Below are 4,949 nucleotides of genomic sequence, written 5' to 3' on the forward strand. Positions count from 1 at the left end.
ACAACCCAGTTTAAAAACAATTAGGTTAAAACCAAAATAAATAAATAAATAAATAAATTGTTACATTGTCATATAAAACTGAGCATTAGCATCTTGCTGCATCAGAGTGCAGGTGTACCTAATGAGAAGTGTTATTTGCTCATTTGCTGACAAATATTAGAATGCGATACCTGATATGAGTATTTTTATGCAGCTTCCCTAATAGAGAGAGAACATAAAATGAAAATAAAAAAGTATACACACAACTATTCAAATAGTAGTTTTTTTTTTTATATAAAAATGAAACCAAGACAAATCATTCAGAAAACTTACAACATGTGAACCTTGGTCTCATCAGACCGTAAGACATTTTCCACGTTTGGCAGATTTTGTAATATTCTATGGTTGTTATGGTCCAATAATTGTAATTTGAGCAACTGTGCGTTTACTTTTTATGTCCATTGTGTGTGTATTTACTAACACACAAGACATCATCGTGTTTCCTGTGCCTCTTATAGTCTGTGCGAAAGATGTGCTGCACATGCATGACTATGTGTGTGCATGTGTGTAAAACAGGATGTTGGATAGTGAAGCAGTAAATCACTGTGGCTATGCAATAACAGGCTGAAGGTTACTACAGGCCAAATCTCAACATTACAGTAGAAATAATCCTAATAATCTTGTATTGATGCAGGCAATGTGAAAGACATTTGTGTGGAATCTTATTATTATTATTTTTGATTGTATGTGGCCACCAGTTCAAAATAAATAAGCAATCTACCTGCCATTTTCTACACCCACAACTCTGTAATCTGATTACAGACGCATGATTATGTAATAAGACTTCAACTTGATTGTGGACAAAGATCGCCCTCCACAAAGAAGAAACAAAGCTTGTCGCCCCCACTTGGTCTCCCCCCTTTGGCAGGGCTCCATCGCTGTGGACACGCTGCCTAGTGATTCCCAGAACTAAGCCTCAAGTAGCACCGTGTGTACCCAACAGAACCTAATGCTGTTTTTAACAATTGACCTTTCAATAGGGAACACTACTCCAGACATAAAAGTCTTGGTGATTCAAAGCAACAATGACATTTTGTAGTACAACAAAAATAATGAGGCACCAACCACTTACTGTACATGTCATTAAAATTAGGAATGGTACCACTTTTTCCCCCAGACCAGGGAGAGAGAGAGAGAGAGAGAGAGAGAGAGAGAGAGAGAGAGAGAGAGAGAGAGAGAGAGAGAGAGAGAGAGAGAGAAAGAGAGAGAGAGAGAGAGAGAGAGAGAGAGAGAGAGAATTTTTGCTTTAAAACCACATGAAATTATTGGCAATATTCTATTCTGGGGAGAAAATGAATGGATGGATACCTAACAAGTTAGCAATTAAGTGTAGCTAACTAAGATTAAAAAAAAAGAAGAAAAAAAAGAAGCTCTGGTACATTTATTGGTTTTCTTGTGGTGGTCACTTGTTGCTAGGCAGTATTGCTAAGGTTACGTCGTTAGTGCCTCCCCCCCAAAAATGAGAAAAAAATAAAATACTGTAAAGCCATATACCCCAGGTATGTTCACAGCCGATATAATGTTGAAATATATAATTGCTTTCCATGTTGCTGAGCGGAGTTTGGTTTAATTTCAGTTTTTCCATTGGCCATAAACATTTGACTGTCTTTTTCAATGATAAAGACTTGACTCATTGTTTCACATTAAAATGAAAGTTTGTCCTTAAACATTCATTTAGCAAATCTATTACTGCCCTGTATTATTATAAAATATAAAATAGAAACAAAAACAAAAACAGCGCCATCTACTGGGGCACTGCAACCAGCGTCGCCTCTACTATGCAGCGTGTGTGTTCAAAGAGGATCGTTTAACCGTTTAACCGTTTAACACGTGACCGTTGTGATTTGCTCACACAATAGTACACATGGATACTGTATGTACACACACACACACACGCACACGCACACACATACACTCACACTATCAGATGAACCCAGTCGCGCCGCGAAGAACAAGGAAACACGTGCTTTTCCAAGAACTGAATGATTTACCAAGGAACCGCCAGCAGAGTGTTCAGAGGGGAGGAGACAAAAGGACAATTCGAGCAAAGAGAGTCTTTTGGAGGGAGAATTTCCTCAATGTGTTTGTGGGTGGCAGAAAGTTAAGAGTTGCGCAAAGACTTTGTTTTGTATTGAAAATAATACATAATTTTTTTTTTTTTTTTTTGCTGTACGCACTCACAGGACACTTTATTAGGTACACACACTTAAAAAAAAATAAATAAATAAATATATATATATATATATATATAGTTTAACAAATTCAAAAAACAAGTAAATACAAATAAGAGAGAGACAGTACAAAAGTACCGAAAATTGGTACAGAGTATTGGAACAGTACCGGTTCAAATGTGAATGGTTCCCATCCCTATAGTGCATATTTTTTCACAGAGCACAATATTGTGTGGTTCTGGGAAGCTCAGTCCAAATAGTCTGTTAGGCGTGGGAAACAATGATATTTTAGCACATTCATTAGCTTTTTTAAATGACAGACACATACACATTATTATATAGTATAAACACTTTGTGATACTGATGCTATCAACTATGCATGAACTCAAACAACACGTGTGTGACCACTGGCCATGTTCTTGTGTGTGTTATTGAGCGTGTGTGTTTACACCGTTTCCTCTATTGGTTCAGCAATATTCCGCCCTGTCTGACACGTGAGAGGACGCGAAAGAAAGGTGGTTTGCTGAGACAAGCGTAGCCTGGTGGCTCGCTCCCTTCAAGGTCAAGAATGCGCTCGTTTAATCACCGCGGAGATGGGCGTGTTGCTCATGGTGGGGGGATTGGTGTGCATCAGCCAATCAAAAGGCAACCTGAGCCACACACCACAAAAAAAAAAAACATTGTCCCTGCCCCCAATGTGGAGCCCTGCGAGTGGTGTCTTGTGATTAATTTTGCAAAAAAACCATCTTTTCCCCCACAACTATGCAACGCTAGTGTGTATAGGCCATATATTACCTTAGATGAGGTGGAAGGAATTATAAAACAACTGCAGGAAGCTGTAAGTGTTAACACGAAACCTTCAGAATTCTGCTAGAAAGCAACATGTCAGGAAAAGCCAACTAGAACAGTAAACACTGTAGCAGATGTGTGCTGCCCCCTTTTGAAAAAAATAACAATGTTAAATGAAGTTGTGCAAGTTATAGGCCACATTAATTGGGGGGGGGGGGGGGGGTATTATTTAGAAAAAAATCCTTGCATTTGAAGAGGGGTGTGTAGACTTTATATACCCAAAACTGTGGTGCAAAAGCACTGCAATGATACATGTCAGTTGAAGATGAACTTTGCCCCCTGTGTGGTACAGGAAGTAGTGTGGAAGTGTAGTTTGATCCCACAGAGGCTCAAAGTTGTAGTGCTGTTATGTAATGTCTTCTGTTCTCAACTGTGGCCTGAAGTGTGACGAAAGTTCCCCACGTGGGGATATCAACGGCGCACATTGTTGTTGCACACTCAAAACACTAACAACACCCTACAACACATGCGCAGGGAATGACGAATAGTGTTACATTGGTCGAATTTTTTAATTGATTTATTTTTCATTTTAAACTTTTGAAAATGACTTATTTTGTAATTTTATTTAATATTATTTTATAGCATATTATAGCATATTTTAAGTTTTAACATTTCTTTGTTTTCATATGCTCTGTAAATAAATTTGGATTGGAGTTTAGCAGAAATAAAATTATACTTGGTGGTTATGCAAAAGTTCCTCTGGAAAGTCCAGTGGCGTAATTATGGAGCAAATCCAGCGTGCAGTGTTTGAAACTAAATGTACCTTCAAGTGCATTCTAGTAATGGACTAGCAGAAGGCAACTTGAGAAAGCTGGAGGACTCTTCTAACGTCACAGTCTACATATGTACAAACCTATTTGCGGATGCCATCGTGCCAGCATTGCACAACACAGCAACTGCTCACAGACATGAAGGACACCAACATCAACAAAGAGTCTGTCATGGTCTATTATTAAAGTGTAAAACTTAACAGACTGCAAAAAGAAAAGGGGGCGGGGGGGGGGGGGGGGGTGGGGGACTTGGGGAGGGAGAGGTTACACAAAAACTCATGGGGCGGTCTTTATGTGCTCACTTCGTGATACAGATGTGCTTCCGCCATTTTGAGCCTAGCGCACCGCATTTAACTCATTCACTGCCATTGATGCTATAGACGTAAAAAAATCATTTGAACTATTTCTATTAGTTCAACATTTTCCCACTTTTCTTAACAACAGTATGAAAACAAAGAGTTTTTTTTATTGTATTAGAACAGATATAAAATTTGTGATTAATTGTGAGTTAACTAGTGAAGTCATGCGATTAATTACAATTAAAAATGGTAATCACCTGACGCCCCTGATTTTTAATAATCTTTTCTTGAAAAAAAAAAAAGATTACTAAAAATTGGAAAAAATAATCACAATTATTTTATTTTTATTAATTTTTTTTAAAAAGAAAAGATTATTAAAAAATTTGGGGTGTTAAGTGATTTTTGGATTTGTTTTAATTAGTTAACTAGTTAACTCACGATTAATCACAAATTTTTTATCTGTTCTAAATGTACCAAACATTTTTTTCTAGGTTTTCATATTCTTGTTAACAAATGTGGGAAAAAAAAGTTAAACTAATAGAAATAGTTAAAATGAATTTATGACGTCTATAGCCGTCAATGGCAGTGAATGAGTTAAAGGGAATAAAAAAATCCACTTTGATTGGCCGTGACTGAAGCAGACTAGAATACACCCACAAGTGCACTCGTTTGCAAAAATTGCCAATATGGGGTCTAACCCTCCTCTGCGCAGTTACGTCATGACACTAGAGACCTATGCGGTTAAAAAGAAACAACAAAACTCATTCAACGTTAAAAATATCTGTACATTTATACAATTGAAGGCATTCAAATCTGTACAT

Source organism: Vanacampus margaritifer, chromosome 4 (genome assembly GCF_051991255.1).
Source record: "Vanacampus margaritifer isolate UIUO_Vmar chromosome 4, RoL_Vmar_1.0, whole genome shotgun sequence".
Classification (NCBI taxonomy): Eukaryota; Metazoa; Chordata; class Actinopteri; order Syngnathiformes; family Syngnathidae; genus Vanacampus; species Vanacampus margaritifer.